Raw genomic sequence first — 26,447 nt, 5'->3', positions numbered from 1 at the left:
ACCACACTGGCTTTATTACTGAATTCCACATCGCTACAGCAGGGAATAGGAAACAGAGCTGTTGTACCAGTGCCGTAACAATTAAGCTGACCTGCGAATCCCCTGAAGTCAGGCCTGGGGTGGGCAGTTACACTGGTGGGGGGTGGCTGGAATCGGCCCTTCTTGTGCAACAGAGGTGAAACAATGTCTGCTTAATTTTAATTGTTTCTTGGACAGAGAATCGCTGTATGTCTCACAGTGTGTGTGTGTGGGGGGGGGGTGTTGGGTGGTGGTGTTAGTGACAAGTCCATCCAGTACGCCTAAATGTAATTGAAGTGGATGAAGAAGTCCAGAGCGCGGGATGAAATTCCTCCGCTCCCAGCCGACGGGACCTATGGAGCGGGCTTCGCTTCAGACAGGAGCGCAGAGCTGCCATAGCTTTCCTCATGTGTCCGGCCAAGACACTTAACGCGCTGAAATCCGCACAAACCGCATGAACGGCGCGTCGCAAATGCTGCTAATCGCAAGCGTCGCATAAAAATCACACAGCCTGATTTCTGAGTCACATTATAGGGACGCCTTACAAACATCTGTGTATATTACACAGCGCTACATACACTCACAGACACACATAATAGGGACGCCTTACAAACATCTGTGTATATTACACAGCGCTACATACACTCACAGACACACATTATAGGGACGCCTTACAAACATCTGTGTATATTACACAGCGCTACATACACTCACAGACACACATTATAGGGACGCCTTACAAACATCTGTGTATATTACACAGCGCTACATACACTCACAGACACACATTATAGGGACGCCTTACAAACATCTGTGTATATTACACAGCGCTACATACACTCACAGACACACATTATAGGGACGCCTTACAAACATCTGTGTATATTACACAGCGCTACATACACTCACAGACATACATTTTTTCCCACCCGTAATCAGATATTAGGGGTGGCTGTATTTGTTAGTTGGTGGGGAACTCTTTTGGGGGGTGGGGGAGATGACATGAATCGCTGTACCATATCTGTAAAATAAGGTAATTGAGTTGTTCTGTTTCTGTTGGTGGGGGGATTAATGTCTTGTACGGCACCAGGTACAACATGACAGACGTAAGAGTTTGCTTAACAGACGGGATCAAGGAGGACGTTCCGTAAAACAGTTAAAGATCCTGTATCCAGGCCCAGCCCAAGGTATTAAAGTGTTTATGGATCTGCCTTAGACTGGGGGGGGGGGCTGGGGATGGGGGGGGGGGGGGCTTACAGATGCTAGGTGGTGTTACTGCTCTCTTTAATGGCCAGTGGGGATTGGGATTCTACTGCTCTAGAAGGCTGTGTCCTCATTAAAGCCAGACGTCCCGGCCAATCACTGCGGATCCGAGCGGCAGCGTCAAGGACTGGATGGAGGTTAGGGTCCATTCCCAGTCCTGCACTGCCTTTGCCGATCCCTGTAAAAAGCTCATGTATTAAGCAGAGTAAAAGTGCAGGAGATGTGGAAAAGGAAAGAAAGGAAGTTGTTTTGTCCATATATATATATATATATATATATATATATATATATAGTGTTTGCTTTAGCAGTTTGTACATTAGACTTGGAATAGTCAACGGAAGATTAGCATGGAATTGATTTATGTATTACTATAATAAAATAATAATTATTATTACTTAATTGCAAATAAATGACATGTTAATGTTTTAGGCAGCTGAGAAAAATGCAGAAAGGTATAGCTAGTGTAGGGTTGGCGCTGTAAAGGTCCGCCTTGTTCGGGGAAATCGTTAGCATAGTGGCTCTCATTAGCAGCTCACTAAGTGGCTCATGCTTACAGAAGTGAATCCTGAAGGCTCTGTATTTGTGTTTTGAATACCTATACTCAATTTTGACATATTGTAACTGAAGAGCTAATTTCCATTTTTTATTTATTTTTTTGATTTAGAGATTAGATCACCAGTGACCTAAAGTCAGGCTTCCTCATCATATGCTACAGTACCGGGAACCACAGCTCACTTAATGATGAAATCCAATGCAGAATTCTGTTTAATTTCCAAAATCCACAAAGTCCATATTTTTCTAGAAAAACTGAGTTTTATGATTTTGCTCTTTGATACATATATTCTACCATTTTGAATTTACTGTAAATCAGCATTCTGAAGAAAGCGAAGCAAAATTATTTATTCTGTTTTGTAACAAGTGAAACTCAGTGACAATATGAATGATTGTGCTTGTCGAGCTGCTCCCATTCATTAAGCTACGATCGGTCAGTCACCGTCACCATAATGCCTCAGCTGCCGATTCGGGATCCGGCCTACAACTTTTCCCTTAACTGTCATCATCGCTTTCCCACCACGCTCAACAGTTGAATCTTTTTAGCTCTGATTAAAATGCTTAGTAAAATTAATTTCTGCGGACCAGAAAAGCTGAGAAAGCCGTCTCATCGGCAGTTCGACTCATGGCCCGGACTGTGAGGGCTGTGGGGGCTCCTTCTCGATGCATCCGACATCTGCGCAGGAATGAGAGGAGAATAACAGAGGCTTGTTAGAAACAGATACTGGTTATACCGAGAGCTTTGTATGTTTGTCAGAAGATGGGGGCGTGGGGGGGGGGGCGGCCTCCCTCCAGTATTCCTCAGCTTAAGGCCGAGTGGAGCACTGCGGTTCCGAGTCCGGCCGGCCCCTTCCCTAAGCTCTGCTTGCGATGCCCAGAGCTTTACTACCGATCACAGAACTTGTCAGACAGCCATTGTTGACGAGCTTGCAGCTGATTTTCTGCAGGGGTTAAGGGGGGGGGGGGGGTAGGGCTGGGATCCTGGCCGCCAAGATCGACGGGCCCCGACACAAGAAATGTTTTTAAAAAGCCTACAGAAATATAGAACTTTCTGGACCCGTGTTTTAAGCCGGGCCGCCATGTAATTAATAAAATCCATTCTTTTGTGTGAATTCTTTAGCGTGGAGGACGGGCCAGGATGGCGGTGTTCCATGAGGTCGCCATCTCACCTCATCAGCCCTAACGAGGCCAGGAACGTGCTCGGCGTAGGCGTCGCGAGGTCACGAACATGACATGCACGCCACAGGCACACGCCCTCCCCCCCAGCCCGGGCCACATCCCAAACCTCCCCCTCCGCCCACTAGGACGCGCAGAGTTTTGGGGCAGGGCCCTCTAAAGTGGCCCCTTGGGCACCCCCTAGAGGCAGCTGGTCAAAATGGCGGAGATGGTCTCGGGGCGGTGCGGTTTATGCTCCCCAAGAACAAATCCATTTGTGGACTTACCCCACGAAGACCATCTAGAGTCATTTCCCAGAGTAACAAGTGCCCTCCCCCCCCCCCCGAAATAGGGAGGGGCAGTCCTCTGTGAGCACTTTTCACCTGTAACGAGCAGCCGGCGTGTTGCGAACCCCTGGGCCAGCTTCCGATTGGCCCTCCCTGCTCGATCTTATTCCCCAATTTCCTTCTGCCGGCCCCGTCACGCCGGCTCAGACCCGCACGGAGAATCAATCACGGCCAAGCGCGGCCCACTCAATATGAACTAATTTGATTTCTGGGTTATATGGCAATAAATAACCACCATAAAAACAACAGTCCCGCCTTCGCCAGGACAAAAAGTACTTTGTACTCCTCTAATTGACTTCAGATCCTTTTTTCTTTTTTCTTCTCTGCTCTCTGGTCCCAGCTGCCGCCCCAATAACATTCCTGCCAGTTTTATTTCTTAATGAAAGAACAGAGACCCAATGTGAGAAAAGGGAAGAAGGGAAGGGAGGAAAAAAATTCTGAGAGGGGGATGAGATGAACGAGTCACCCCCCCCCCCATCAGCTTCATGCATTATTACGTGCAACACCTCCACTCGGTTATTGCCAAGACTGTCAGGTGTTTAGACGGCAAAGTAGATTAGGACGGAAAAGATTTATTACACAGATCCTCCTGGGCAATTTCGGCATGTGTCGTGTGATGTAATCACGGGGATTAAGCTACGGAACAATGTCCCCTTTATCGCATAAATTATGCCGTGAGACAGCGTGGCAACAGCCTGCCCATGGCAGCACGCTGCCACATGTCACAAAGGGGCACACTAGGGCGGCCCAGGTCACGTGACTGTCGCTAACCCTAACCTGCGATTTTCAGGCCTACTGGGATCAGGACTGCCGTGCTCATTGGCTCAAGACGCAGGCATCCATGTGTCGTTAATCCCACATAGCCAGTTATAAGCCCCCCCCCCCCCCCAACAAATCCTGTGAGAGGGTGATCTGAGCTTCCTGTTATTACAGGGATGGCAAGTGGAATTATAGGCATCGCCACCTAGTGGGCAGTCGTGAAGTAGCGGCTCCTGTGGTGACTGACGGGCTTCTCCGGCGATTCAGTGTCATTCCTGCTGTCGCCAAAAACTTGAACACGGTCCCTTAAGGTTTGCTACCTAGCAGTTAAAGCCTGTTTCTCAGCTATAGGAAATATCTATGGGTAGGTTCTGTTTTAAATAAAGAATTGGACGGAACTGCCACAATGGGAGGGGGAACGAGATCGTTTCTGTACTCTGGCTATCGCTAACGCCGTGCCGTAGGCGACGTCATCAGTCATCTCAGTCTTCAGCAGCCGCCCAGTTGCTACAAGGTTTAACTTGTGCCAACTGCTCAGAAAGCGACCAGAACTTCCAGCCTCCTGCTGGAGCTAATGCTAACATAGCTCATTTACCTGAGAGTAACTCCTCAGAGTTTCGACTGGAACCCATTACTACCTTTCCCAGGTCCGGCAGAGTAATCATATTGCAGTCGGGCCCTTGGGCCCTCAAGTCCAACTGCTCCAGGGAATCTACCGGACCCTGCTAACTGACCCCCAGCTTCCCTCATTTGCACACAGATCTCTACCAAAGTGTTTGCTAGATAAATGCAACATGTAGTTGATTGAAGATGCTCCTTTTTTTTTTGGGGGGGGGGGGGGTGCACGACAAAAGCGAAAAAGAAGTGCCTTTTGGATCCGTTCCATAGTGTCAAGCGATCGCTCACGATTTGCCGTATTGCAACGGCAGAAGTGATAGGAACCCAAGAAAAAAATTTATCACAGGATAAAACTATCAGCAGAGTCATAAATCCCCCCCCCCCCCAAAAAAAAAGTAGCAAGAGGTGGTCCGGTGTTCCTTCTAGGACGAGAGGTCACTCAGAAATTGTTGCTGGACCAGAAGCCCCCCCGCTCCCCCCATGTGCTCATCAGCACCAAGCGTTGTTTACAGTGCATCGCGCATCTTGGCGATCACCCTCGCTTGTGTTTTCCATTACTGGCAGCGGCGCGTTGCCGGGGCGGACGGGGGCCCGTTTCCATGGAAGGACCATTGTAAATCCACAGTTGTGTTTTATTGTCCTCTGAGCCCCGGCCAGCGGGTGTGATGTGGTTTTCGGAGTGTGGGGGTCACGGGTTCGAGCCGCGGGCATGTTAGACAAAGGCTCCGGGAGCGTAGCGAGAGCACGGAGACAACACCTCCCGCGGAACAGAGCTCATCGCTCTGCCAGCTGTGTTTCCTGTGAACCGCGTCGCTCCGAGATTCCGCACCTTAGCCTTTTTCAGCTAACCTTTTTCCTCCGTATATTTATTATTATGTGCTACTGCTACCATAAAGAATAAAACGTGAGCCTGTCTCACATTATTTTTTTTTCATATTATGCAGGAGCTCAGTTTTACACTCCTATTAAAAGAATTATTTTATTTATTTTGTTCTATTTATATTTTATTATTCTGTGCGTGTGTCTAAGCTCTCGATTTTTGTAAAATTTCAAAGCAAAAACACAGGCATTTTCCTACCTTCCCTGCATTTTTGGATTTCATACGTGTTATATAAATCTATGTAGCTAAACCACAAAACATCAGAAAAAAAACATGGGAAATATTGCTTTTACAGGGCTGTTGTTTATTCCGTAGTGCCTTCGGAAGGCCACCGAAGGAAAGTATCATAAAACCAATCGCACAATATTTCCGGTGCTAGCCAAGCAAAACTCGTAACACTGAAACAGCCTCCCGAGCCAAAACAAAGGTCAGATCGTAAACATCAATTAAGCTCTATTCCAGCCTGCACCATGTAAAGGGGGGAAAATGCAAGCATTACGATTACGATGTGTCAAATGAATCGACTAAAGATGCTAAATTACTTGACAATCAGCTCCAGACATTTGTGCTTTTCTGCTGCATGTTCGTTCGTACACCATTTTTAAATTTATTTTTTAAATAAAGTTATGGTAATTTGAATTAATTTGAATTAATGTTTATTTTTAATTTATGGAGAATTCCTGTGCTCCATTTAAATTTTAATTATACACGGTGTTGTGAGACAACAAAGACAATACCGCTCACCTAATATTTTTTCAGATATTCAATTCAATCCAACAAGGAATTTTACACTCAAAGCAAAGCCATGTGAGTTTTAAGGAGTGTTTGTCCCAGGACAGGAAAATGCATTTTCGTCCAGACAATGTATCTTAGACAAGATCAGGTCTGAATTATTTTTTTAATGACCTTTCAGTTCCTGATACATCTCCCGTTCATTTAATATTCATCTGACGGGCTTTCAAAGCACACGTGGTGTTACAGGTACCGCCTTGAAAAATGGTTTAAATTTTAATTCAAAACACAGAGAGGAAGAAACATCGGACATCCTGCTGCAGATCTCCGTTTCCGATCCAAGACGTTCCTTAGTGAGATCTTTAAGATCAAAACTGGATTTTCGTTGCGCTAGGATTAGAACCCACAGAAATAAAAGTTGTTGAAAATATTTGACGATTCTTTCACCCAAGTGGAAAAGTGCTGGAAATCTGTGTTGGGTAGATTCAGTTGGTCTGGGGAATGCTAGGAGTAAATCAGTCAACGTCAAATAAGAGCGCATTTACAGATTGATATTCAGCGCTATAAATTACATACATTCACATATCACATAAAGCCAATTTGCCACCTGCTGTAATTCCGCCAAAAACACCTTTAAGAAACTTCCAATGACACTGCGGCTCGCTGCCTTCGGAACTTTTAAACCAATTTTTTAACCTCCCCATAATAGAGCTTACTGTAATTTGCAGACACTAATTTGCTATATTCTGACACAGTGAATGTAAACGCTTCCCAGAGGAAAGATGAGTTTTAGGTCAGATGCATATGTGTCCATCTGTTCCCCCCTGCCGGTGTGAAGGTGTTTGAGGAGAAGAGGTTTATCAAAGGGATCTTGAGGGTGGTTATTTGGAAGGATGGGGTATTGGAATTAATCACTGCGGGTGCAATGAGGCAAATTGGAGTATGTAAATTAGTGTGTGAGTGTGGATGTGAGCATGGCCTGCGATGGACTGGCATCCCATCCAGGGAATTCCCCTGTCCTGTGGCCTGTGCTGCCTGGGATGAGTTCCAGACCTACCGAGCCCCTGTACTGGTTCAGGGTCTGGAAGTTGGATGGATGATGGATGCCTGACTTATAATAGAAACTGGTTTGATATTAGCATAATCTGCATGTGTGGCTGTGTGTCAAAGTTGGATCATGTCCAGCGATGTTTGAAAAGTTCTTTCCCTAGTTACTTTTGCTTTGCTTGTTTTTTTGGACGTGAGAAATCGTCATTGGGAAACATTCGGAATAAATCTAGTCATACATGCGCGCACAGTCAGCCACGGTGGCTGCAGCGGGCTAATAATTACAGATGACACCTGTACGAGAAACAGCCTCGGTGTCAAGCCCGGGCCGGTCCCACAAGCCATCGTAATTTGTGTTAAAGTGTATTCGTCACGCACCGGGAAGATCCCGCGGCTGTGGAGAGACGGCCGGCTCGGGATGCGCTTCCGAATAGCCAAGGACGGCTCTGGGGATGGAGAGGAAGAGAGAGCGATCGTTAGCGGGGCTGGAAACCATTCAAATCATTTTCATGTACTCGGAGCTTTTCGAGGGGGAGATTGGTGGGGGCTGCTATGTAGGCCTTGGCAAAGCCCCCCCCCCCCCCCCCCCCAAAAAAAAGCTGCAGGTGGGTTTTGCTTCAGTCCATGTCGCCAAGGGCAACGGCGGGAAAACCATACTGTTTTCCCATTTTTCTGGGTGCGCGGACTGGAAAATGTTTCAAGTCCGAGGGCCGCTTCGTCCGTGATTTATATCACATTTGATGCTAGTTTAATATCAAATACAAATATGTCTTGTTTCAGTACAGTGCAAACTCAGCTCCAGCAGGGAAGGAAGCGCGGGCCAAGGTTCAAGAGAGGTCACAAGCTCTGGGATTTGAGAGCCTGCGGCCTAGTTGACAGGGGAAAATATTTTATAATCCCCAGGGTGCATCTCGTTCAAATTCAGCCCTGGTTTTACTTTACTCCCAGGACAAGAATTTGGCATCAGCTACAATAGCTATTCCAGATGTTCATCTCACAATTTTTGGCCTTTTTTTCATTGTAGTCCGTTGTGAATTTTGAATACCACAATTAACAACCATAAATCATGTCCTGAATACTTCCCTTTCAATCACCGGGGAATATTCTGGAATAGTCCAATAACTCACTATGAAATGGAAGCTTACAGCAAAAAAAGCTATTAGGATTTAGGTAAATCCTGCAGTGACACGACCAATGGGGGGAAGAAACTGTAGTGTACGAATCACTTGGTACTGAATCCATACGAAGGAGACCTGGACTCTACCTCAGATAAACATCAACATTCCTACCTGTCAGCACGAAATATTTACTTCCTAGGAGCACAGTATCTCCAAGTACCTGTTTTTTATTTTTGCACTGAGCGTTGTGTAATGGCGGCCCTAAATCAAACAGCTGCAAAGGCCCCCCTGAAAGCCTGGGATTTGATTGTCAGCTGAATGCAGACCAGGACAATGCATCCCCCCCCCACCAGCCTAGCAGAACCATGCTATCCTGCCCCAAAGACGAGCGAGCAGCTCCATACCGCAGCCATGCAGAGAACCAAGAACTAGCAAGTCAGACTCACCTACACTAGTGGCCAAAACTGTGAAAACTCTTCCAGTTTTTAGAAATTGCAGAACTCTATTAAACTGTTGCTCCAGTTACTTATTGAATCTACCGATGTATGATATTTGTAACATTCTTTGATTGTTTATAAATCATTATTGCCAGTATTCATGTAGTAAATGCCAAAAATGCTAGTTGTTTCCACAATTTTGGCCACTAGTGCAGAACCCAAAGAGTATGGCAGACATTTACAGTTATATTTACATTCCTCCAGCAGACACTTTTATCCAAATCAATGTTCAATTGAGAAAGCAGGGTCAGTCAGTCCTTACAGCAACTGGGGATGAGGGACTTGCTCAGGTTCCCAGTGGTGAAATAACTCAAGCTGGCCATGGGATTTGAGCTGTTGACCGTCTGTTCATGGGCATAGCATCTCCACTGTGATTTCCAGGCGCTCACAGGTGGCAAGGTCTGGTATGCCTGTGGCATTGAATATCCTGGTGTAGATTAAGTGATCGATTAAGGGGGACTGCGGGACGACTGTAGGATGACGCGGGATTCTGTTCGGATTCTGCGGTCATCGGCGTCTTCGACTGCAGAGCCAAGTTCCCGATGAGCCCCCTGGGTCCCTTCCACTAACATTGACCGAGAGTCCTCGATTCCAACTCTCTACCTCCTCTGGCCTTCTTTGCTCCATCGATGGGGTCCAAGGACCATTGTTTGATTCCAGAGATTTCCTTCTTTCATTCACAGAAATAGGATTTTATTTTGTCGTGAAGATTTAGCGAATCCATAGATCCTATGGCAGCAAGGGTGACACTGGGTATTGAGTTTATGGAATGCTATCAAGTGTAAACACGGCCTGCTTATCGTGGGACCTTTCCTTCATAGAAGATTCATTACCGCTAACTTATTTTCATTCATTTTCAGTCACTGATTGATTGTGATAGTTTAAATTGGCAAACTATGAAGCGTCAGGCCACTGTAACCCAATATCCATGGGATTTTTGGGCGAGTCCCACTCTGGACACTTTCCAGAACGTGCCTCTGCATTGTATCACCCTTGACGAGCTCATGAATATTCACAGGATCCGTCACGACACTGTTCAGTCGCTACGGTGGCTAACGTAGCGTAGTTACAGAAAGACAGGAGATATAAGAGGCCGGAGGGGGAGGCAGATTCAGGAGGTGGGGGGGCTTCTGCTAAGCCTTGTAACCTTGTAATCTGATGCTGTTTGAGCTGGTTAGTGAGGAGGAGCAGGCCGATGGGTGGGCCCGATTCGAGATGCTGCGTACGTGATGCATCGCTAACAGCTAAAACAAAAAACTAGCAGGGGTAGGGAAATTTACGAGACCTCCCATTCAAGGATGGTAGGTCTCTGCTCGCTGGGTGGGGCTCCATGAAATAGCTACAGGGTATCAGGAAGGGAAAATGGGTAATGTTATGCATTGCATTTATTTAGCAAACACTTTTTAGGCAAAGTAACATATGATTGAAAAGGCAGGTTCAGTCAATCCCTGGAGCAACTGTGGTGTAAAGGGCTTTGCTCAGGGCCACAACAGTAACATCCCTCTGACAAGCCTGCGATTTGAACCGGCGACCTTCTCATCACAGGCACAGCGTCCTAACCGGCTAAACCGCACACCACCTACCCCCATGACTACAGGGAGGACCTGTGTGCCACGTGTCACCCCCCTCCCCCCCAGCTGACACCCCAAAACGTGACCCTAATTTTTGGATTACGAAAAGCACGTTGTGTTCAGCAACACATTCAGACGGAACCCAAAAAATAAGTTTAAATTATGCATCATATGGCAAGGATAATCAGCATTTTCTTCTCCTCGGCTTTACGGCCGCGCCTGGGAGGGGAATGTCTCCGGACTCTTCCTTTGCCCGGGCGCGTCACGAAGTGGGCTTCAAATTAAATGCGAACCGGGGGCCGCCGAGGTGATTATTTCGTAGCTCCCGGTGTCTCGGCCTGGCCTTCGACGGCATGCTGAATGTGGGGCTTATTTACGGCTCAACAACAACTTTATCTCTCCGCACGGCGGTAATTACAGTGCCGGGGAATGTAAATTCGCACAGGGCTACCTTGTTGGACGAGGTAAAGGGACTTATTTAAGTTTCGTCCTGAGTCTGTTTGGATAGATGAAGCAAGACACTACGGTACACACAGCAAACAATTACAGCAGTTTCCCTGCATACATATTACGTTCTCTTTGTTTGTTTTATATATTAATTTGTGCAGCTCATATTTCATTTAATAGCTAGGTTGAACAGTTACAGTCATAGTTTATATGCTCTCTATAAGTAGTTTCGCTGTTGTGTTGGTGAGAACTATTGAAGCAAAGATTTTTTTTATGAAATACTTTTCATTTTAGGAGAGTTAGCTACCAGAAATTTTACGTATTTGAAATGTGTGCTGATATATGTGCTCAGACATGGATAAAAGTGGAAAATTACACAGCCCCTGTAGGCCAGATCAGGTAGCGCCTCAGAAAATCTGCATATTTATCTTCCAGATGGGAGGTCTACAGGAATGCTCAAGGAATTAGCAGACGCCCTAGGATTAACACGCTACCCAGCATGCAACGGCGCAGCGCACGCCAAAATGAGCTCTGCTTTTCGAATCAAGGGGACGGACTCCAATACCCCTCTTGGCCTTATGCAAACATACTTTCGCCCACGTAGACCTATTGGGATCAATCAGCAACAATGCTCTCCCCACATAAACCTTGGCTTGGAATCTGTGCTGAGGTCCTGCAGAAGGCCTCAAGAACTTCAGAAGAATGAGAGCGTGACTCAATAATTGAACACCAGTAGAAATCACACTGGGCGCGCACTCAGGACACACTGGGGGTCCGTGCCTGCAATGGAGTATCTAACTTCTTGATGCTGTGACAAATTAAATGAGCTTAAAAAATATAATTTTACACACACACACACAGGTTTATAATTTTATCTTTGTGGGGACGACCTTAACCCCTACCCAGTCCCAACTTTAACTATAAGTAACCAAATAAAATATGAGACTTTTGGCATTTTTAGTTTTTTAAATATTCACAATAACAGGTTTTTATCACATTGTGGGGTACATTACATCCCCACAATGTAATATAAACCTAATCCACAGACATGTGTGTGTGCACGCGTGTGTGTGTTAATGAAAGGCATATAGTCATATACAGTTAATACTAGGAGTGTAACAGTACACGTATACGGACCGAAAATGTTCGGCGTGGGTTTTTTGGTTCCCTACGCATATGAATGAATGCAGCAAATGCGGAACCATTGTGTGTTTGTGTGTTTCCCCAGAGCAACATCCAGAAAGGGGCGAATGAGGCTGAAGCACTATGCATGTGCAGTATGTCCTAATGTGAAGCTGGAAGCTGTTAATGTGGATCCAGTACAGATCAGGTACAGTTCATTTTCTAAATATGCACTTTAATGGATATTTATTTAATTTTTATTTAATTGAGAGAATATTTATTTTGATTTAAAGTAATTTTTTTGTTTTTTTATTAGTAGGTTGCAGCAATATTGACAGAGACTTTTTATTTAAGAAAGACAGTCATGTTTTGTTCAGCAGACCACTGTTTAATAAAGAAAAAAGAAGCAATTTCTGTTTTGTTTCTTTTACCCCCGCTGTACCGAAAACATGCCGAACCGTGACTTCAAAACCGAGGTATGTACCGAACCACAATTTTTGTGCACCATTACACCCCTAGTAGATACACAATTAAACTTAAATCTCATTAGTTTAAACTAATATTTTTACTCTGACCCTTGTTGTTGAGAGAGGAGAGCACAGTGGTTTAGTGTGTGGTTGCATTGGACCCTCACCTCCACTGTTGGGGGTTCTGTGTGTCTGCGGAGTTTGTATGATCTCCAATGTTGTCTCGTTTTACTACCGGTATTCTGCATTCTTCCTACAATCTAAAAACAAAAACTAATCTTTCTAATTCACCCGTAATGTGTGAGATTGTGTGTGTTCTCCGTGTGTCCCCATAATGGACTGGCATCCCACCCAGGACAGCCTCTGCATTACTTCCTGTTGCAGCCTAGAATAGGCACCACACTCACCCTGTACTGGACAAGTAGGAAGGAAACTGGATGGACAGCTGTTCGTGGTTTTTACTCAACTGTCATTCATCAGCTATTTAAAAGTCCAAAGCATCTAGATCCCTCATCAAAACCACAAGCCTGCATTTGAAACACATCTAGCCTCTCTCTTCCAAGGTTGCTGCATGTGTGAAGATGTATTATACGAAGTGCATTTCTTGCATTTCCTTGCAAAGACATGACTCACAGCATGAGGCACATGTTTTATGATTTGGATCACTTGGGGTGATTTCCTACATAGTCTTTCCTACGATGTACTCTCTGTGACGGTTCGTGAGGACCGCCCGGTTTGGACCGAGCGGCAGTGGCTCGAAATCATCCTTTAATCCCTTCATCTGCCACAATTAGCTGTGGCACTCGAATAATAGGCCGTGCTCTCCAATTCTGCTGGGCGCTGAGGAAGAATTTCTGCACCCTACTCTTCAAAACGTTCGTGGTTTTCGTCAATTTTTTACTGCTTGCTTTAGTAATTTATCAAAAGCGGAATAGCCTGTGAAATAATATGACATTAGTGCCCACTAATTTGTTGAAAGGAAAAAAAAACAAAACTGAGGTTTGTCGCTTGAATAAATCATGGCTACATGTCTCATTAAATAATGAAAAAGACAAGATTTATCCTGCTTCTCAAAGGAAATGAGAAGAGCCTGGCTAGTGGTAGCTAAAAGAATCTGAAGAAATTTCACGTAAATTAAGGCCAGGTTTAATTTGTGTGGGACGTTACTTTATTGGATTCACCTGGAATTACTCTCTCAGATGACTTTAAATGTTCCGAAGGATTTCGTTTTTAAAAGAATGTTAGCAAGAAGTTTATAAGAAGCCAAAGAGCTTTGCTGTGGTCGTAATAGGCTTGGAACTGAATGCAAATCCAGTCCAGCTGGGAGATGAGACCGCACAAATAAAGTACAGTCTCCTTTGCCAGGCATCTTGCAGCCCTCTGTCAACCAAGGAAGTGGACGTTGCAGCAAATCCGGTCTGACAATCTGCCCTTCCAACTTTCTGGACCTAGCAGAGGGTCTTCGGTCCAGCACCGGAAGTTTCCCGGCTACAGGGACCAGTACGTAGATTAAGGACTTCCGTAAGAGCAGGATGGAAGGATGGACCTTCTAGAGAAGCCAGCCAAAAGAGAGGCGAGGTGGTCAAAGGTGAAACTGCATTATTCATGACCAAGTCGTGTTTGCGAGGGAGTATTTGTATGGCTTGGGTCAGCAGCAACCTAAGTGCTCCGGCAGGAGGCGGGGGGTGGTGCTAGATTTGTCAGGTGGGGGTGGGAGTGGTACCAAGACAGTAGCTGTTTCTCGTTGTTCTTACTCAAACATAAAAATCGATTCCGGATTCCCACCAACAACCGGTGGTGTCCCTTGGAGCTTTGTACTCACTTGTGCAGAGTCAATCCTTGAATGTTCTCCGGGACGATGGTATCCATCCTGGAAAAGAGACGCTTCTCCCAGGCCTCCGAGCACCTCCCGCCTTCCAGCCCCCAGAGCTAAGTATGTCAGATCGCGAACGCATGCCCGGGAGCCAGGTGCACTCATCCAGTGACTGAAACCCAGCGCTCGTGAGGGAGCATTTAAAAGGCACTTCCCAGTGACGAATTCCCCTTTGGCGGAATAAAGTTCAATTAAACAAACAACCTCTCCACTATTTAACCTCACCCCCACTACACAAAGCTAATCAATAAAGCCGTATAATCGCTTCCAACAAGTGAGGCGAGGACAAACACCCACTCCCCAAACCCTCCAAGAGGACATCTATCAAGGAGGCGTCTCTTTAGTCCTGCAACGCCTTTACCGTTAATGTGTGCATTAGCAAGGAGCCGTCTCCCAGGACCGCCACTCTCCAAAGCTGCTCTCCAACTTAATTATTGCAAGCGGTAGCTAATGAGCTGTAGGATTACCGAGGTGATAATCATTGTCTTCCTAGGTGCATTAAGTCTTGCTTTGTGTCACTACATGTGGAGTGTAGGCAAGAAGGACTAACTTTGCCCCTCTCTGGAAATATAAATATGAGAAGTGAGGGTGTTGGGGCAGTGTTGGGGAAATTCCATTAACCCCATCTTGCATTTGAGAGACTTTTTCTTTGCTTTCAACGGTGTAGCTGGCTGACGTTGTGTGACGTTGTGATTCTGAATCTTGGCTACTTTGGTCCCATCAGTGCCGGGGAACAGGCCTGCCATCTCAGGGAGGCTATTGGGGAAGTTGCCCCAGGCCTGGCAGAGGGGGGGCCCAGGACAGTACCCGAAGGGTAGTGCATCATGGGGGCCTGATTGAAGTATTTTTGTCCCCGGCTCAGGAATTACATGTGCCAGGTCTGGCGGAGTAACACTCAGACTTCTTCTAAAAAGGGGTGACTACAGGACATCATGATGGTAATAAGTTGAGGATGATGTAGGGGCTGGATGCAATGGAATATCATTGGGATTGGCTGGAGCATAGAATCCAGGATGCAATGGAATATCATTGGGATTGGCTGGAGCATAGAATCATGGCACGGCCAAGACGGCAGCAGAGATTAAAAATACCTTAGAGGAGGAGAGGAATGTGGTGTCAGACTTATATGGTGGGTTAGAGCGATTAATTGGAGCCTGTGTCTCATGGTTTTGGGTCGGATGGTGCAGGACTGCTCTGGTGCCGATCTGGAGTATCGAGGACACTGAGACTCTCGCTGTCCCCACATGCCGTGTACTTCTCCATACTGCCACATTCTCCGTAATGGAACATCACCCTGGACCATACCGTATTTGCTCTGTGCCTTTGTGCCCCAGCGCCCTGCAGCACTTCATGGCCCATGTTAGCTAAAGGCCCCCATTGGCCAAGCAGAACGCCACTTCGTTTGTATTTCTCCTGCGAGACCTCTGGCCACCGCCAGACGCGGTCCCCATTGCACCACTCTGACATTTCGTCCCATTGCCTCCTCCAGTGCCTCCCACTAGCCTGTTGGGACGATGTCGGCACCAACTTCGAGGATTGAGGAGCAGAGATGGCGGCATTGTCTGATGACCATTAATTACAGGTTGCTCTATGCTTCTGAAGATGTAGTATCTTCATGTTAAACTACTCTGAAACATACTTTGCATATTCGGTTACACCAGTGTTCCCTTTGGACTGTCAGTAGCCCCGAAGTCTATTTTCTTGCATGAATATGGATTTATTTGACAGCTCTGTCACCAGTAGTCCATCACTGTTTAGTCTAACAGTAATGGCTCCCTGCCAGAATCCAGGTAGAAATTGCAATTACGGATGGTGGTATAAAAATATGTTTGAGTTTATTCCACCTTTGTGTTGTTGTAGGGATGGTAGTGAATAAACTGGAATCGGTTTGCATATTCTGTCGCTTTGCCTGTTGTGCACCTTAGGTGGAGTTGTGATCACTGGAGTCTGCAGTGCTCGATTCCAGCAAACGTCTCACTTCAAGGACCCCACTTGAGAAATATCAATCAATCGTGGGAAAAACCTACTCTTTCCATCTGTCAGTAAATCTTTGTTTCCAACCTTGAGAACCAGATTACAAAAAAAAAGAAAAAAAAGTTTAGATAACTTTGGGGGAACAAATTGGTGTTTAATTACATTTTCTTAGCAAGGCCTGCAATTCGAGAAGTCCAAAGAGCCGGTTGCCGCGACAATTCATACGACCCTGACGAGCAGAGGTAGCCGGGTGAAGTGCACCTCTCGGGTTCACGTGCCGCTCCGTGATACGAAACCACGGGCGCGGCTCTGCGGGACCCTGATCGCTCACAGATGTCACGTTTCGGTGGCCCCCGTGCTTCTCCCTGGCCCCCCGTTCCGCACCATTGGGTGCGTTACTGCTCTCCCAGCGTGCCTCCTCCGCACGCCCTCCCCGACAGGGGGCTCTCCCGGCATGACACAAGAAGTGACAGGACCGAGTGGAAATGGGTCGTGAAAATGGGACCCCCGGGATCTCCTTCTCATAGTTCTACCACACCTGCAGAAGAGGAGGAAATCTGCCCCCCTCTGCCCCCACCCCCCTTCACTTCCCCTACCTTGGCAAGCCTGACATGTTTACTCTCACCCCTCTGTGACCCCTAGGCTCAGGAGCCCCTCCACTGGAGCCGAGCCCCGATGGCAACTTCTGGCCACGTCCTCAAGCTCCAGACATCTGTGCATATGTAATGAGGAGATAAATCATTTTTCCTGAACAATGTTGATAAATGAGGTGCTGGGCACAGTACACCCGGGTGGTGCGGGCCCTCCAGGGGCCCCTGGCGCACACGCCTCGGGCTCCAGTTAAAGCTGCATTAAAGGGTGTCAGAAAGCCCAGGCGAGCCAAACGACCTGCCTCTACACTGCCTCTACACTGCCTCTACACTGCCTCTACCTGGGACCTCCGTCACGTATCGCTGAGGGTTAATGTGGCACCGTGAGAGCGTGACTGGGGGTTATGGAGAAGCCTTGCCGTTGTTTTAAACTGAAATCGCCTCCTCGCCGCAAACGTCCATCACGGCCGTACTGTAAACAAGCCGCTTTTAGTCCTGGCTGCTGGCCAGAATGTCTTTTTTTTTTCCAAAGCGTCTTAAGTGTTTCGGGATGTTTGTCTGCTGCCTCACTGGCCCCCAGCTTCCCATGGGAACCTGAATTCCCTCCCTGGGGCCTCTTCCTGTTCACGAACAACGGCTGGGGAATCGCGTCCCTCAGAGGCCGGCCAGCCCCAGATCCTGCTTTCCGGTCGGGCCCTCATCCGGGCCCCTAGCGGAATGGCGGGCGAGCTTCGAAAGGAGCGCCCAGGCCCAGATGCACACTGGCGATGCTCAAAGTGGCAGAACAGGACCCTGCTGGGAATGTAGTAGTTCTCCTTTAAGAGTTTACGTTTCTTGATCTTTACACTTCCCTGGGATACGTCTCAGCAACATGCAACAGCAAAAAAAAAAAAAGATCATATCTTAATTATCACGTCTGTTAACTTGAAATTACAACTTATGTGTGAGATCAATTGCTTCTTCCCTGACAAACTGCAAGGCGAATGTCTCACATGCCATTGAATAATTTAATCACCTTCCAAACTGATCTTCAAAGAGGTACACATCCAGTCTTCCTGTCGTTCCGTCCCCGTGGCTGATTTATCAGAGCTCAGGTTGTGAATGGTATGTTTTAAATAAAGCAGCTGCTCTCACATAGCGTGAAAGGTTTGTAGCGGTAGGTACAGTGTATGGGGGTGCGTTTGGGGGGGGCGGGAACAGTAATTATGTTGCAGTGTTATTTACAGCCACCCATTGTCCGTATCATCCTTGTACCAGCAGTGGGCCCCACTAAGCTGGAAGCTGGGGGAGGGAGATGCTGAGTGGCCCCCCAGGGGTGGGGGATGTGTGTTCTCTTCCTCAGCTGGCAAGGCGTCACCGTGCCCCCAGGCCATGCTACTGCCGGCAGTGTCCTTCACTGCACTTACTTCCCCTGCAAGGCGTCACCAGAGGCTCTCTCTCCATCCATGTTCTCCATTATCTCCCCTCCATCCATGTCCTCCAACTTCTTCTCCATCTGTGTCCTCCCGTCTCTCCTCTCTATGTTCCTCCCATCTCTCATCTCCATGTCCTCCCGTCTCTCCTCTCTATGTTCCTCCCATCTCTCATCTCCATGTCCTCCCGTCTCTCCTCTCTATGTTCTCTGGTCTCTCCATCCATGTCCCCCTCTTCATTCTCTCAGGCCATGTTTGTTGTCTCTCTTGTACATTAATACCTGTGTCCTCCTGTCTCTTCTCTCCATTTGTGTCCATTTGTCTCTCTTCTTCATCTCTGTCCTCCTGTCTCTCCTGTACATTGTTTTTGTCCTCCTGTCTCTTCTCTCCATCCATGTCCTGCTGTCTTTCCATGTCCTCCTCTGTTTCCTCTCTCTCTATGTCCTGTTGTCTCTCCTGTACATTGTCATCTTTGTCCTCCTGTCTCTGCTGTATATTACCTTTATTCTCCTTTTTTTCAGCTCCATATATTCCTGTCCTCATGTCCTTTTCCTTGTCCTCTCTGTCCATGTTTTGCCGTTTCTCCTGTCCATCCATGTCGGTCTCCTCCTGTTGCTCTTTTCTCTTCATGATCTCCTTTCTTCATTTACATCCAACTGTTTCTCCCCTTCATTTATATTGTACTGGCTCGTACTGGACAGACAATTATGGAAGATGAATGTATGAATGTTTAATTGGTATAATTTTCCTTTACTTTATGTTTTACTGTTAAATATTCTTTTGCATTTTGATTTTTTCGATCTGTGATTTATTTTTTTACTTTGATTGTCTGTTTCATTGTTAGCCGGGTTTGTTTTCGTATGCGTGATGTCTGGGTACCTGGGGAGTCCTGCATGGTTTTCCCATAATTCTCTGCACTGACACAAAGTTCTAAATCTATGTTGAATATAATAGTTATCTCTAAAAAAGATATTTACATTTATAATTCTGCAGGTGCTACCAGGATTATAGATGCAATGCATTTACAATGAGACTTTTCAGTTGTTCACAGGGCAAAACTTACTTGCTATTTGAGACTCTGCAATCAGCCCTACTGTAGAACTGACATTTAATCGTTACCCTATTTTGATGACCCTCTTTTACCATCTCTCTGTTTTCTGTAATCGTTTGCTCTCTTTAGCGTCACGGGGGGTCCGGAGGTCCGGAGCCTACAGCCGCAAAGAGAGGAACAACCCAGTATGGGGCGTCAGCCCATCGCAGGGCAAAACTCACACACCATTCAGTCACACAAGCACACTTATGGTAACTCCAGTTTCCCTCAGCATGTTTTTGGACTGTGGGAGGGGGGGGCGGGAAACTGGAGTACCTGGCGGAAAGCCCATGGCGACACACATGAAACCCTGGTGGGGGCTTGAACCCACATCCCAGAGGTGTGAGGAGACAGAGCTAACCACTGCACCAATGCCGGCCCAGACCCTCGCTTTCCATTCAAGTTTTTTTGAGCAAAACTCTTCACATTTTATTTTCAGTAACAGACACATACAGTACCAAATTCAAACAGCGTTTTATTCAAATCCTAAAACTGGGGTTTATATTATTGCGTTTCATACCAAGCAGATAAAAATGTAGGCTGGTGTTAAATATTATATAGTTTTTTTTTGCTTTGTTTGTTGAATTATTCCTAAATAAAATAAAGTTCATCCTCTGTTTCTCTGCGACAGTCTCTGCTCAGGAGGCCTGGAGCTCAGCTCTGCCTTTTTTTATTCTTTATCAGCTTTAAGTGCATACAAACACACACACACACACACACGGACACACACACACACACACGGACACACACACACACTTGCACAAAAACTTGCCTAGCCGCCAGGAAGACCCATAGGAGTTTTCGGTACTATCCGGGTTCCCTCGACAGTTCAGTTCACCAGGTGTTGTCTGCAACAGGCAATTAGTAGAATAGGTGTACCTGTCAATCACAAGGGCTGGAAGATTAGCTGCTTGCCCGTAATTAGCGGGTTAGAGGCTTCTTGGCCCAAAGGATAAAGGCTTTGCCAATAATGGGCCCTGGGGTATTAATTACTGAAGGTCGAAGCCGCAGAAAAGGCCAGGATCTTAGCGGCAGCACACGTAAGATGATTGTTTAAATTTCAAAAATAATACTGGTCTGACAGTTGTTGGCGTCCCCTGGGATTGTGGGTACAAGGTAGCCGAGGTAATTAGTTTGAAGAGGAAAGGGCAGGGTAGCAGGCGTGTTTGTGGAGGGGAGGGGAGAGAGATGGAGGGAGAGGGAGAGAGATGGAGGGAGAGAGAGAAAAGATGTGGGGCAGTGCGGAAAGACAGGGGGGCGATGGAAGGATGCAATAAGGCGGGCGAGTCTTGTTTTCCAGCCCTCTACCGAATTCTCACCTCTGCGCACACCCCTTCCCCCCCCCCACCGGCCCCGTATTCCAACCCCTCGTTCTCTGTGGCCACGCGGGGCGTACCGGCAGGGGAGGGGGGCCACTAGCGAGCCTTATTAAAAACGGCAAAGATGGCGTGGCAGATGCCGGGCAGAGGGGAGACAAAGGGGGCGCCTTACCTTATGTCTCTTACGGGAGAGAGACAGATGCCAAGGAATAAAGACCCAACGGCTGGTGCCGGCCTGGGGTTCAGCCAGAGTTCAGGGCGGAGGCAGGTGATGGAGCGGACTGCCACCGGCTTACGGAGCCCAGGAGGCCCCGGGGCCGGCCTCTCTGCTGCCGCTGCGTAGAGCAGCAGCGTTACATTACCGCAAACTGCCCCTCCTCCTCGCTGCTGTGACATCTGTACCATCCGCACACACTGTGACGTGGCTTGTTTATCACCAGGGCCTGTCCTCAGACACGCTTCATCACGGTTGCTGCGTTTTTAGAATATTTTTTTATGATTTATGAATTCTTGTACTGAAAAATATATTTTCACAAGGGTATCGGATCGGTTATCACCGTGCCAATACATGCTTCTTAAACTCGCCGTCAGATTGGCTGGAATTGCACCTTACCCATAATTACACTTTTTTAACGACCAAAAAAAAGAAATTTTTCTCTGCCAGGAAATTATTTCAGATTTTTTCTCCCCGCACCTTAGGATTCAATCGAAAAAAAAGAAAAGAGCAGGATTAAAACAACCAGATCCCACTACCAAACAATTCCTCACTCGCCCACCCAGGATAGCGTTCACCAAACGAGGGGTCGTATATCAGCTGGATAAGATGCCGTCGGGCTGATAAAGTTATAGGCCTGCTGGATGATATTGCCATTAGGGTTATTTATTTGAAGTATCCCCATGATCTGGCTCGAGAAGGCACAAAATAAAAAAACGACACACAACATCGGGATAATGGGAAGAACAGGTGGAAATAAAAACACGGTTTCCTCCGAGCCGGCTTTCTCCGTTTGGTCTTTTCACCGGTATTACCATAACAAACTGGCTCGTTCCCGCTACACAGAGAAGCTGAGCACATTCTCTTACCTTTCCTTTTTTTTCCTTCTCAAACAGTAACTTAAATCTCTCATATGAGCAAATCTCCCGGGTGAAATTAATTATTTTTGGCCATTTAAAAACGTATGTCAGGTTTGTAGAAAAAGCCATCGGTGCCGGCGAGGTTTTCAAAAGATGTTTCCACAACCACATGCAGTCGGGCATCAAAGAGAGCAGTTGGATTTTTTTTTTTCTTTCAAAAAAAAAAGAACCATTTCCTGTAAACGGGATTCTGTTTCAAAGCTTTAATAAACTCTTTTTACATTATGAATGGAGCATCAGAGATCACACTTTTCTCTTCCAGTCTGACATGCAGCCTTGTTTTACAGACATAAATATAATATTTAAAGCCATATGTGAATCTCTTTAAACCGGGCTAAAACGGTTTTTGTTTTCAGACAAGCTTCGAAACGCTGCCTCAGAGGGATTCTCCTCTCCTGTTAACTCTGTTCTAGAACTGCTGGCATCTATCTACAACAGCTGCACGATGGCAAAACAAATACATTTATGGGGTTAACGAAATAATGTGGTGTAGCTACGGCTAATGTTTATTATGGCTGAATTATGATGCTGCAGCGCAATCTTTAATGTTACAGTTCATCGCCACCAAACAGAGCAAATTCTATGAGTTTAAATTAAAAATGCACCAGCATAATATGATATTCAGAATATTTTAACATTATTAATAGTATTAAAATTATTGTTTACAGTAGTAATTAACAAAAAAAACTGTTAGTAATTAAAAAAAAGAATCCCTTGTGTTAGTACATTTTATATTAATGAGACACAAATAATGACCTGAATGTGATAATGTCACTAGGTCATGACATACAGCAGTAGACTTTCCATATTATGTATTCAGCCTAGAAGTCCCAACATGCCCTGAGAATGGGGGAGTGGTGGGGGGGGGGAGTCTGGAGGTAATCAACCCATTTGTGCTCATTTAAAAGTCCCGCCCTGTGAATCCTCCTCCAGCCCAAGAGTCGCTGTTATCTGAGAGAGGGCAGTGTGCCCCCTCACAGCCCCTAAGTTGCTGCCCTCGTAAATCTCCCCCCATGTAAAACTCTGCACCTGTGGCGTGCAGCAGGACCTGATCTTCAGAGGGAGGGGGGCAGCGAGGGGGGGCAGGTTCACGCACAGTAAATATGCCAGTCCGCTCTTAATGTGGCCTACGGTCTTTATTATCCCAATTATATTGTCACCGTAAATAAAAAACAAATCCTTTTGCGGACTGTGGTGGCGGTCAGGGGCTGGGGAGGAGGGGCTGGCGTTTTTCAGGCAGGGACGCGGACAGCTTGACAGGAGCCATCATTCTGATCTCTGCTAAAATTGGTTCAGGAAGCAGCGGTACGGGCCCTCGCCAGCGCAACGGGGCCCGCGGAGGACTTTATCATTTTTATTTGGGCAGCCATCTATCCATCAGTTTTCATAGCTACTTTTTTTTTTACTGTGCCCAGTGCAAACCATACAGGGGGAGGGTTTGCGGCCATTCGACGGCGCCCCAGTGTCCAAGCTGCCTCTCTTATTTTCTTTAGTCATGTGAATGTGAGCGCCATGCCGGCGAAGGTATTAAACGCGTGTAAACTTTCCGTGGTCTCAGATGCCTCGTTCCGGCGTCCGTACCCGGTCGTTACCTGTAGTTGGAGAATGTAGCCCTAGAACGAGAACAAAAAGCGATTGGGAGTCAGAAGTAACCTCTCAAATATTATATCCATGAGGACATTGTAAACGATGCCTCTGCTCCTCACATTTTCTGTCAGAGTTACTCAAAGGAAGTCAAGGCTTTAGTACTATTTTAGTACCATATTAGTACAAAGGAAGAATTCTGGTCATGATATTCCACTTTTTTCCAGCTGTATGCCTCTGTCACAATTAATTGTCTCTGTCACATTTTTTTGTTAGGAAAATAATGCCTAGATTCCAAACAAGTCATAAATTTGTGCTGGGGAATGCATCTGAAGAAGCATGCATGTGATCAGAAGGTTGCTGGTTCGAGTCCCCAATTAGCAAAACACCACAGGAATCCTGAGCAGGGTAGCGCCCCCACGCACTGCTCCCTGGGTGCTGAATTAGCTACCCCTCGCTATGTCACGATGTCACATATGGGTTAAAGGCAGAGGACACATTTCATTGTTATCCACTGTGTGCTGTGGTGTGTCAACAATCTCAGTCACTTTCACTTTTCACTTTCGGGGGGATTCAGCTAATCGGTTTGCACTTTTGGTTTTAAAAATCATGGCTATGATTAAGGATTTTGTTATTTTTTTCAGTTGGCATGAATATACTTGTAGGTGATTTATTTGTGATCATTCATCACTGCATTCTTAATGATGCACCAAAAGATACCCCCCACCCCCCACCCCCCCAAATTCTCCAGTCCATGTTTGTGCTGTTTTCTCAAAGCCAACCTGTGCTTTGTGCTGTATAAAATAAAATGACCTTCCCATAACCGATACAGGACTTTGCTAATTCTGTCACTTAAAGTGACAGGCTTCCCGTTGGTTCCCCTCACCTCTCCCCCAAACCCGTTTCCGGGCAGAACTGGGCAGTGCCCGCCGTCAGCACCAGATGCCCCTCGGATTGGATGTGGCGGATGGCGAGGTGAGTCGGGGGCAGCACCTTGCTCCAAGACGATGGCCAGGTCCTCTGTGGACGACTTCTGTCTGCCGTCATGTCAGATGGGCATTATTCATCAGCGCCATCTGTTTAGGAGATTATATACAGCGGCTCTTTGTGAGGCTCTTGCGTCAGCTCAGGTGAATTCCTCCTTAGCTTGGTTCCCATGCATGTCACGGCGGCCGGGGACGTAGCCATAAACTGCTTTATGAGGTACGTGTACTCATTTGTAGAAATCGGTATTACGCATAAAATATACCCTCAAAATAAAAACAGATCCTTCTAATCATAAAAAAAAAACATTACAATTGAAATGTAGCCTTAGGATAACAGTGTTTTTACCACACGAGACTAAGTGTAACACACCTCACCTGAGGATATTAAGCTCTGTTCAGCTACTGGAATGCTAGAATATTCTATGGGAAAAAAAAAAAAAGTCTTTCAAACGCAAACTGCAGAGAGTGAAGCGCTTGACGTACGACGACTTGTTTTGGCTGCAAGATAAAATCTGGAACCACTGGCTGAGTTTCTGCCGTTGTTTAGGTAGGCTGTGTTTGCTTTGTAAGCCCTGACGGACGGCTCGCAGATAGCGGAGCTGCAATTAGCCATATGCTGGTGTGCTTTGTGACAACTTGGGGCGTGGTGGTGAGTAGAAAATGCCGGAAATCACATGGCCTCCAGTTCCCATAATTTACTACATCCTTATTAGTGCAGAGATGCAGTCAGACACCAGCAAATAGGAATCATATGTTTTGAGCTACATAGCAAATATTTCTCAATTTAGCTAATTCAGCTACTAATATATTATACTAAAACATGCACATATAAACTTAGGAAGAACCTCTTTTATATATTTGGTGTATTTATTTCGAGTCGTAGTATCTATTTATATAACTATATATTTATTTATGCATCCACAAATCTTCCCTAATGACTTATCCAGTGCCGAGCTGCAGTGTTTATTTATTGATTTTACTTATTCTTGTATTTGGATAGGTTTTCCTACACAGTATGAATAAAGTATTAAAAGAATTAAAAGATAATACACACCATTAAGTATTAAAGGTGCGAGTTTCACACAATTGTGCTATAGTGTTGTTAACTAGAACCGGACGTTATGCTTTTAACCAGATTTAACCCAGGGTCAGTGGCTTCTTTCTCATTATAACCTGTGAATGCGTAGCCCCCCCCCATCCCCCCATGTGTGTGAGGTCACACAGAGCAGCACACGGGGCTCTAAAGTGAATCATTATAATAAATTTAAAAAGCTTACCTGTGCCAGTGAGATGCATATTGTTTCAAGGAAAAGCCTGTTGTTTTTAAATAGGACATTAATCTGCCCCCCCAGGGGGTGAGAACAAATGCATCTGTAATAGGGAATGGGGGTGGGGCAACTTTAAGATTCGCTTCAGACTCGGACACCAGGCTGAAGTCAAGCCGGCCCTCGGAGATTGTGCTTCCATGACTGGTTCTGCGTATAGCTTTCCTTGGTCCAGAAGGGTCCAAAGGGCACACTGACAGAACCAAACTGGCCCGAAAGCGAACGCGGGCCTCGCGGCGGCCAGCAGGGAGCGATGAATCGGAACCGAGCGCGCAGTTAAAGCTTATTACTCTCTCTGTCTCCGGTCAGCCTGGCCCCCGGCTCAGCGAGATGGATTTCTGTACATATATTTGTAAAGCTCAGCTGAGTGGAGGGACAGGAAATGAAGCTGAAGTATCTATTGTAGAAAAACAATTGAAAAAAAGAAATTATAGGTAAAACAACAGGAAGGCTACATGGTGGGCAATTCAGACACACACCTCCAGTCCTGCGGGTTCAATTCTTGCCCCCAGCTCTACATGTGTTCTCCCTGTGTTCTCATTATATTCTTCCTGTATTCTCCCTGTA

General features: G+C 46.3%; 1 long non-coding RNA gene across 1 annotated transcript; it reads right to left on the bottom strand.

Moving 5' to 3' along the window:
* Positions 1-22,221: 22,221 nt before the first annotated feature.
* Positions 22,222-25,342, bottom strand: LOC111853956 (uncharacterized). Its single transcript, XR_002840565.2, has 3 exons — positions 24,931-25,342; positions 24,456-24,645; positions 22,222-23,598 (listed from the first exon to the last, which is right to left on the bottom strand). It is a non-coding gene; the product is annotated as an uncharacterized lncRNA (long non-coding RNA).
* Positions 25,343-26,447: the final 1,105 nt, after the last annotated feature.

This window comes from Paramormyrops kingsleyae, chromosome 12, assembly GCF_048594095.1.
Source record: "Paramormyrops kingsleyae isolate MSU_618 chromosome 12, PKINGS_0.4, whole genome shotgun sequence".
NCBI classification, from domain to species: Eukaryota; Metazoa; Chordata; class Actinopteri; order Osteoglossiformes; family Mormyridae; genus Paramormyrops; species Paramormyrops kingsleyae.
This window is presented reverse-complemented; position numbering and strand designations above follow the sequence as displayed.